Source organism: Macrobrachium nipponense, chromosome 35, assembly GCF_015104395.2.
Source record: "Macrobrachium nipponense isolate FS-2020 chromosome 35, ASM1510439v2, whole genome shotgun sequence".
In the NCBI taxonomy this organism is placed as follows: domain Eukaryota; kingdom Metazoa; phylum Arthropoda; class Malacostraca; order Decapoda; family Palaemonidae; genus Macrobrachium; species Macrobrachium nipponense.
In genome coordinates this window covers 59,863,381-59,873,994 of record NC_061096.1, presented here as the reverse complement: position 1 = coordinate 59,873,994, position 10,614 = coordinate 59,863,381, and the positions used below count along the sequence as shown (strand labels likewise).

Genomic DNA, 10,614 nt, shown 5'->3' with positions numbered 1-10,614 from the left:
ATTATTCTTATTGTTATTTGAGCCAAGGAAGATACTAAAAGCTCTCTCTCTCTCTCTCTCTCTCTCTCTCTCGATTTCTTTTAATCACCTTTAAAGCGAATATTAATCGATTCCAATCTTCACAGAACAAAATGCTTACGTATATAAGTGAGAATAAAAAAGAAGACGAAAGTACAACAAAACTAAAGATAACAGGTCTAACAAAAGCCTCGGCAAAGAAATAACACCTTAAATGGATGCTAAAATGTCCCTAAAAATGACTCAGCAAAAATAATTGGCTGCTGAAACAGCGAATGAACTTTTAGAATGTAAAACTAACGAAAATATGATTGTTTGTATGGTGTTTTTACGTTGCATGGAACCAGTGGTTATTCAGCAACGGGACCAACGGCTTTACGAGACTTCCGAACCACGTCAAGAGTGAACTTCTATCACCAAAAATACACATCTCTAACCCCTCAATGGAATGCCCGAGAATCGAACTCGCGGCCGCCAAGGTGGCAGGTCAAGACCATACCGATCACGCCACTGAGGCGCTTAAAAATATGATTGAATATTCATTCTATAAACGGTATGCTACAGATGCGCAAAACCGGGATCCGGAACCTATAGTACAGACCAGTTTAACAACTATATATATATTATATATATATATATATATATATATATATATATATATATATATATATATATACTCTTCTCTGCATCGAGCCCATTTCCTCTAACATGAGGAAGCTCCAAAGAAAACTTAAAGACACTGGTCACTGCTGCATTCATTCTTACACTGCTAAATCAAGAATGAAACTAGTGAAGACAAAATCCACAGTCGACAACTTCACACATCTAAGTTCCTTACACACACACACACACACACACACACAACTCGTCAGCAGCGCGTCCTACACCACCACTGCATAAACCTCCCTATAGACCTCTAGATTTGAAAAATTTACGTATGCTACATGTATATAAATATATACATACACATGTGCATAGTCCTATGTATGTATACATAACTATATATAAATACACATACTATACACATACAGCATTCACATTTTTGTACAAATTACCGCCTTGAATTTACATATTCTATACACTTATTTTGCCTTGGAATTCTGAACTCATGCACGTGAACACATGATTGAAGGTTACGCCATCTGAAGACCTGGGAGCAATTTATGTGAATCTTCAGAGAGAAATGGAGCCCAATTTCCTTACCACATATATATAGATATATATATATATATATATATATATATATATATATATTCTTCAACCCCTCAAAGGCCTTTGGGAAACCTTTTAAAATTTGAACTAACACACACGCCAAGAGTGTGATTATATCGCAAGAACCGTTTATCTTTCTGAGTGAAATATATACGTGTATATATGTACATACATATATATATATATATATATATATATATATATATACGTACATATATATACATAATACTATACATATATACTATATCACATACAATACGCCCGCTCGCCTGTACACAAACTGATTTATTATACAGCATGTCTATAAACAACACATATGCCAGCTCGTATGTGTGCAAATATATACTCTAAAGCAAATGCACGTCTACGAGTATATCCGGCCCCAAAAGAAACGAGGAATGTGTAAACAGTCATCAACTGACACACATATACACACACACACACACACACACACATATATATATATATATATATATATATATATATATATATATATATATATTATATATATATATATATATCATATACCAAAAGGAAGGCGACCTAACTGAAGGAGGTGATAGCAGAGGCGTTGAAATTATACTACATCGGTTACGATGAAAATCCTTAATACGTGGAAATTAAATCGATGAAATTCGCAAGGGATTAACAAGCTGGTTTTGGAAATGGAAGAGATTAACCTGGTTTTGCAAATGGAAGAGATTAAAAGCTGGTTTTGGAAAAGGGAGAGATTAACGAGCTGGTTTTGCAAATGGAACAGCTTAACGAGCTGGTTTTGCAAATGGAACAGCTTAACGAGCTGGTTTTGGAAATGGAACAGCTTAACGAGCTGTTTTTGGAAATGGAACAGATTAACGAGCTGGTTTTGGAAATGGAACAGATTAACGAGCTGGTTTTGGAAGTGGAACAGATTAACGAGCTGGTTTTGCAAATGGAAGAGATTAACGAGCTGGTTTTGCAAATGGAAGAGATTAAAAAGCTGGTTTTGGAAAAGGGAGAGATTAACGAGCTGGTTTTGGAAATGGAACAGATTAACGAGCTGGTTTTGGAAATGGAAGGAGTTGCACAGCACAGATCACATGTTTGTGTTGAGACATATTGTGCAAGGTCGTATGGATTTTGAAAATCCCCTTAGGATGGCGTCTGCTGATTACGATCTGGTGATTCACATCATCTATACTCGGTTTTTTCCATCTGTCCACCCGCCTGTGGTGTTTGCGTACGGTAACACTGCGTTATAGTTACTTTCAGCTTAAATTCAACAATAATAACAATATCCTATTTCAAATATTAACGGTGTAATTCGCATACAGTAAATTATTAAAACACTTTTCAGTTGCAAATGCACACAGATATCCTTTATTTACCTAAAACTTACACATAGCATAACTATTTAAAGCCCGGGACGTAGTGTTACCATACATAAACACCACAAGGGGGTGGACAGATGGAAAAAAAAACAGAGTATAGTATTGTGGATGGGTTGCGTTACGACGGTGCTCCATCTAAATACGCAAAGCTAACAGAAACGACACGAACGAACTGGATGCAAAGTTAATGTTGATGTGGCCGTGTCCAATGAATTTGCAATGAACAGCGGCGTGCTACAAGGAAACGATATTTCACTTTTGCTGTTTGACCCTCCGATAAATTTTATAACAGAAACGGTGGTCCCTTCTGGTGAATTTTATAACAGGAACTGTAGTCGGAGATGGAAGAGGCGGTTTGGAGTTGTGTAATGATAGCAACTAGAACGATTTAGAATATGAATGTATCTAGAAACAGTGATATATACAATACAGATACTCTTAGGCTGGAATTTACTGAAAGGCTGGGGGAAAAAAGCAAATCAAACACTGGGCAGAGTGAATACGACTAGTAAATCCAACTGACTGAAGTTGCATACGAAAGTATAAGATATTACTCAAGCCTAGTATCACCTCTATTGTTATCCGGACTTGAAGCACAGCATGACAATGAAACTGTGGTTAATAAAAAGATTTTGTCGATTTGAGCAACAGCTTAAAAATGCCGTAAGGGGAGAATTAGAAACGATGCCATATGGGAAAGTACGGAAGTACGGAACTTCCATATATAGAGGAGATAATGATGAAAAGTAGATGGACAATGCGTGGATGGGTCCTTCGTGCACTCCGTGGGAGAAAAGTCCAGATCTTGGCAGCTGAGCTTATAATGGCATCAGAAAAGGCGGGAGATCAAGACGTCCACTTACGAGAACTACGGAATAGAATAGAATAAGTAGAACCCAAGCCAAAGGCCAAGCAAGGGGACCTATGAGATCATTCAGCGCTGAAACGGAAACTGACAGTAACGTGTAACAAGATGAAAACCTCGCAGTTGCGCTATGACTCAACTGTTAGGAAAGGTTGGAAAGATGGGAAAAAAGAATGTGAACGGAGGTAGAGTAAAAAAAAAAAAGGAATGATACGGGTATAGGGGCCTAAGGAAGGGACACTGCGAAGGAACTTAAGCAATGCTTACAGAGCACCACCTGAAGTGCACAGACCTGCCTCTGCCTCTCACGGAGACAGACAATGGCGACAAGTCAGACAAAACACAAGGAGGAGGAGGAGGAGGAGGAGGAGGAGGAGGAGGAGGAGAAAACTCCAAACTTGGCAAGAGGGTGGGCAAGAAACAGCCACTGGCCCTGGCAAATCAGAGGAGGTTGCTGATGCCCACAGAGTCAATGTAGGAAGAAATGGCCTGACAAGTGCTACGGTGGGGTCAGCTGACACGATGGGGAACTTTCCCCTTGAGTTCAACGAAACAGTGACCGAAATATCGTTTGGCACGAGAGAGAGAGAGAGAGAGAGAGAGAGAGAGAGAGAGAGAGAGAGAGAGAGAGACTCCTAACAGGGACGATGGAGTCCAACACGAATTTTAACAACTGCGACGTAAGAAATGTGAAAGAAAACAGAGGAAAATACAGAAGTTCAAACATAGGGGATAAATATATAGAGGTAAACAAACCAATTAAAAATACACATATATACATACTCGTATATAATACACACGTCTATTATTATATATATATATATATATATATATATATATATATATATATATATATATATATATATATATATATAATATATCGAGCTACAAATGTCCTTTAATATCTAATACGCTCTACCTCGGAAAAAAATATATTTCATATATGTTTAACCGAAGGGGAATTTATTCAGCGATATAGAATTGCCGGCCGACGGGCACGAACCATCGACATCTTCAATTCCAGGACTGGCAGTGAAGATGTCGATGGTTCGTGCCCGTCGGCCGGCCAATTCTATTATCGCTGAATAAATTACCCTTCGGTTAAACATACATGAAAATATATTAATTCCGAGGTAGCGCAAATTACGGCAATGTGATATGACTTATATATATATATATATATATATATATATATATATATATATATATATATATATATATATAGTATATATATATATACAGGGGCGTAACTAGGTGAGAATGGGCCCGTGGCATTTTTTTACAGTGGGCGCCCATTACCTCAAAAAAAAATTATATATATGAATAGTATATATATATATATATATATATATATATATATATATATATATATATATATATAATATATGGGAAAGAGAGTAGAGAGATTGATTTGATATATCGTAGAACTGGTAGGCATAAGAAATTAAAATATAATATGCAGGCATTGAAATATAATTACTAATAGTTAATACATACATAGCTTAGAAAAAAAACATCTGAATTATATATTCTCAATAATGAATCAGATGAATCCCCTTATGTAGGCCTATGCGGCCGTTACATTATTGCATAATTACGATGCCTATAAAATAAAAATAAACACAACTTGGTCCAAAACATCTTTACCATCATTGAATAAACAAATATAACTTATACCTTCTAGAATTCTTTCTTCCTTGCTTTCATCTCTGCAAATCTGTCAATGACTTTACTCAAGTTCAATCTACGTGCAGTTCCTTGTTCAATTGGTAGAAGAGCTAGTCCTTCTAATAGTTTCTGCACCATTGTACCTTGCAAATAGTTTTTAACAAGCTTTAGTTTGGAGAATGAACGCTCTGCACTTGCAGTTGTGACTGGAATAGTTAAAAAAAATAGCATTGCAGTGCAAACCTCAGGGAAACTGGCTGAAATAGAATTATTTTCTATGATCAACATATTAGCAAGGTCCTTAATACTAGAAAATTTGCTTATTTCTCCCTTCAGACCAGATCTCATGCCAAGAATTTCCTGTGTGAATGTTTCTGACACATCGTTGTGGTATTTTTTCACAAAACTAGATGCTTTTTTCGTACAGCTCTGAGTCAGATAAATTTTGCAATGAGATTGGTTCCAACACTGAGAATGATGAGACAACTTCATGCAAGCCAGTAAAATGGAAGTTCTACTGAGTTGTGATGATGTCCAGAGTACGATAGTAAACAGTTACTCTACACAAACTCTCTGGATCTTCTTTGGTCTTCACAAAGCTCGTCAAAATGTCCTTTTACGGTACGAAGTCTCCTTTTCTCAAATTATGGTCTGACTGACCACTTCTGGGCTGTTGCTTCTTTCTTTACATCCTCAAACTGATTTATTAATTTGCACATATCATCCATGCAAACCTTTAAGAGGTCTGCTGCCTTAACAAGATCAACTGCTTTTGATTGCAACATTTTTTATACTAAATTTATTGACTGTAAGATCTTGGACTGAAACGTCAAAAGGAATACAAAATTTAAATTTTCAAGACATTTCTTTAGTGCAGTGGCTTCATTGCGTTCGTCCGCCTTAGAGATGCATAATATTATTTGTGTTAGATCTTTCTGCACAACAAAGAATCGAACTTTGAGAGCAAATACAGCATCATAATGTCCAGCCCATCTAGTTGGGTTCAACTTTTTAATAGTTACTCCTTTGTGAGTGCCTGATTCAGAAATTAAGCTAGATAATATGTCCCATCTCTTGATACTCAATCCAAAAAACACGTAGACTCTTTGAACAATATCATAAAACTGGGCCATTTCTGTCACATCCTTGACAGCATCATTAATCACCAAATTCAAATTATGAGCAGCACAATGAACATAAACTGCACTGGGTTCAACATCAATTATTTTTTTCTGCACACCTTTGTATATCCCCTTCATGTTACTAGCTCTATCATATCCTTGGCCACGACACCTTGAAATAGAAAGTCCTCTTTGTTTACTTATTTGCAAAATTTGTTCTGATAGTGCAGCTACACTTTGGCCCTCAACCTTATGAAACCCTAAAAAAGACTCATTAATTTGTAGGGCCTTTGGCTTTCCATTATCATCATATTCTATGCTACAGTAACGGTATATTTCACACATCTGATCAATTTTGGAAATATCCTGCGTTGTATCTAACATTATGCTATAAAATGGAGCTGCTTTAATGGCACAAGTAAGTTCTTTTTCAGTTTCCTTTGAAAGCAACTGAATGAGTTCGTTTTGTATCATTGGGCTCATATACTTTGTTTTACCTTTAGGTTTACTGATTAATTCTGAAAGAACTGGATCATTTAGAAAGCAACTCAATGATGCAAATGAAATTTCCATGTTTCCTTTCATCCTCATTAAATCACCTTCATCTTCTGCTTGTGTTCCTTCTCTGTGTCCACGAAATGGCAAATTGCACATCGTGACTCTACGTCCATGGGCCCCTTTAATCATTATAGGCCCTGGGCCCGTAGCAGTTTGCCACCTCTGCCACCCTATTGTTACGCCTCTGTATATATATATATATATATATATATATATATATATATATATATATGTACTATATATATATATAGTATATATAGATATATATTATGATATATATATATATAATATATCTATATTTATATAAATATATTATACATATTTAGAATTTTGTAGAAGTGTCATATTAGGATACAGCTCCACTGTCTTGTAGAAGACGAACAAGACGAAGGATTACGACCTCCTCCCGAGAAAAGGGGGCGTAACTGCGAGCCGTAGAAGAGGCTGTCAACAGGCCCGGTCATCATGACTTCAGCCTTCTTGACGTAGTAGCTTGAATTCGAAGAATATGGTTTAACCAAAAAGAACTGATGGTGTCATAGCGGATAACCCATTGTGACTTTTGTTCTACCGAGATCTTTTTTAGATCGTAGTACCCCCAAAAAGAACTTCAATTTAAAGGACGGTTATTTGGACATGAACAACAGTTCGATCTTACTACAGTAACCAAGTTTGAACTCACACCATGAACAGTCAGTCATCTTCGATTGAGCCACAAACCATTTATTTATTTTTTTTTTTTTTACTTTTTTTTACATTTACGTTATACTATAATATCAAAACTTATGACGATATGCCGTATTTGAACTGGCTTTCACTTCTTCACGCAAATGACCTCTATCAACCCACAAGATTTTTTTCTTGTATGGGTTATACCTGACAACCGCTAATGAGATGAGAAAATGACATAACTTCTCGGTTTTACCAAAGTTTTTTTATTACTAAGAGAAGTTAGATCTTCTTAGCTTTATTATGATGCCGTTCATTTGTATGTTCGAATAGAATTAGATATTATTCGTACTGTATCACAAAACTGAACGTGCCTTTTTCCCACGAAGGAGAAACAATTTAATGAAGAAAAAGAAAACATCAATACCCTTTCTATTACTCGTGCTTAAATTTTGTAGCTGCCGAGCTATTTAAGCGAAAAAGAAATGGGGCAGCTACCTTTCTCTTGCATGCTGAAGGCGCTGCTACTTTTCCCTACAGTGCAGAATAAGAGGCGGCTATTTTTCACATGTAGGCCTAGCATGTAGCTCACTGCAACGCTTCACTTAAAAAAAATGTCCTAGCCTCAACTACTTCTCCTTTCAAGGTAAGCTACTAGGAGGAGCTGCTACTTTTCATTCACGCGCAGGTGTGCTAATTTTCTGCTAGGTTCATATCCACCACAAGATCACCTCCATCCCACGGAATGACAATCAGCGTAAAATGGATTAGGCTAACCAGAGACGACTCCACTATAATAGGGACGTATCTTTCTTATTTGGCTGAGAATCACTAAATACCTGACAAAATCACTAAATACTTGACAACAGAAGCGAGACTTTAAAACCCTACGGAATTCGATAGCCTCTTTCCACGTCTTCATCCCATCGCTAAGTGATGCTGCTGTTTTTGTTATTTTTATTTTCACGTATTTTTTTTTTTTTTTTTGCAGTTTTAAAAGATGCGCACAGTTCGCCTGTCAACTTAATTTACCTAGTATTCAATCAAGATTACTTTGCACAGCATAATAGTCTAATATTAACACCAAGCGCGAAACCCTCATACTAAAGCATGGCTATATTGATTAAGCAAAATGAGTTATATACCAAGAAAAAGTTGTAACAGCAACACGCCTTGGAAAATGACATATTAATATCAATAATTTTAAGGTGAAGATGACGCTCAGAACCATGTGAATACGGTAACAACTTCCTATAAACACTGAAACTGTGCTTATATTCCAATGATGCCATACCTACAGGAAATGGGGAAGATAATTAAGATTACGTGTAGTCAAACGGTACATAGGCCTATAACCAACTTTTCTCATCTTATATCCCCTGCAACCAATCGCTACGGCACGTGCACAATACCAGCTCAACTTACCACTAATTGCCACAATTATTATAACTACCTCACTCATTAACAGCTAGATCTCCGCAATTGCACATAATGAAGTGCTAATACTAAGAGACGAAAAACACCGATTGGACTATGCAAGGCTGGGTACCATTGCCGATTCGCTGCTGGTCTTCCGTTACGTAATATTAAGTCTAGTCAGTACTACATGGAAGGGTAACTGCCAAGAAATACCAGACGTCCTCTCCATACCATACTATTCTGCAATAGGGACAATGAGTCGGCGATTGAAGTTTTATTTTTCGTTACAGTCCACCCCTCACATTACACACACATATAACATACACACACACACACACACACACACACACATATATATATATATATATATATATATATAGAGGAGAGAGAGAGAGAGAGAGAGAAGAGAGAAGAGAGAGAGAGAGAGAGAGAGAGAGAGAGAGAGAGTTTCCTAAATATTGATGTAATAAGTCATCCGTCGATAGTACGACCACCCACCGAATGCACACGAGTTTTATATATTTCCGCAAATTTTACATCTACTAGATTAGATATAATTTTACCGACAGAGAGATATTAAACCGATCAGGCTATACAGTATGTTTTTACTTCACTGCTTCTTAAAATCGAAGACCAAAAGAACCACTTAAGCTCTTAAAACTTTTGAGAAACTGTCACGAAAGAATCATAATGATCCCTGATGAACTTTTCAGGCTTTTTCAATTAAGAACATAAAGGTTACATCATAAAAAAAATAATAAGTCTAGGACTCGCTATTGAGTCAATAACTAGTGACAAAAACGGAACTGAATGAAAAGAAATTGAAAATCAGCCTGTCAGTTCACCATGTGCAATGTGCATAAGTCCCTTGCAGAGAAGTGACAGTGGTCTCGAGGGTCAGGGGGGTCGGAGGAGGTATTGGGGGACTAGTAGAGGGAGGGGGGAGGGGGGGAGGGGTGACAGGAGTAGCCTTAGCCCTCTCAGCTGTTATACAACACAGTGGCACGAGACTTGATCACAATTTTATTCCAATAACGCTTCTGTCATTGCACCAAAAAGTGACCAGCAAGTTGCATACTCTCGAAATTCTTAAAAGTCGGGCTTCATGATCAAGTCTCGCGCATCCTAGAAGGACAAAACTAGAAAGTAAATAAGAATACATACACGCAACGTCCTTAGTAAATCCTTCGCGCTAAACCTGGTACCGCAACCATCGCAATACATACGACTTATTTCTGGCTTGCACTGCACTGCCAATAGGCTTTTTATCACTTGAAATCACCACTCAATGCTTATATTTGTTATGTTATATGGAACATCATGATCAACGCTCTATTTCTTAAGCATTACAGCACAAATTACGAAGAGCGACATGTACATAACCTCACAGAACTCGCCATATTTGTTGACTGCCTGAGTTTGGCGATAGATGGCAGCACATGCCTGAAGCCTCCAACGCGCGCGTTAAACTTCAAGCAACTTCAAGCATACGCCGCCTTTAGTTGGGAGCTTCTCAGCTTTAATTTTTCCTTCCTTGGCGCAGAGACCATATTCTCCGCATGCTTTTCTATTTATTTCAGATCGTTAAAGCTGAAGAAAGTGAGTTCGTACCTCGACCGACGATTTAACATTCCCAAATAATATAACCTTGATTTCTTGAATTAACTCCACCTATTGATAAAATAAGGTTGGTGTGCTTGAACGTTTAATATTG

The 10,614-nt window shown here is 37.1% G+C and overlaps 1 protein-coding gene across 1 annotated transcript in view; it reads right to left on the bottom strand.

The window, feature by feature from the left end:
- Nucleotides 1-10,305, bottom strand: part of LOC135208834 (circadian locomoter output cycles protein kaput-like) — a 341,286-nt gene extending 330,981 nt beyond the window's left edge. The window contains 1 exon segment of the mRNA XM_064241398.1: nt 10,065-10,305. The gene's annotated coding sequence lies outside the window, so the exon portion shown is untranslated.
- Nucleotides 10,306-10,614: the final 309 nt, after the last annotated feature.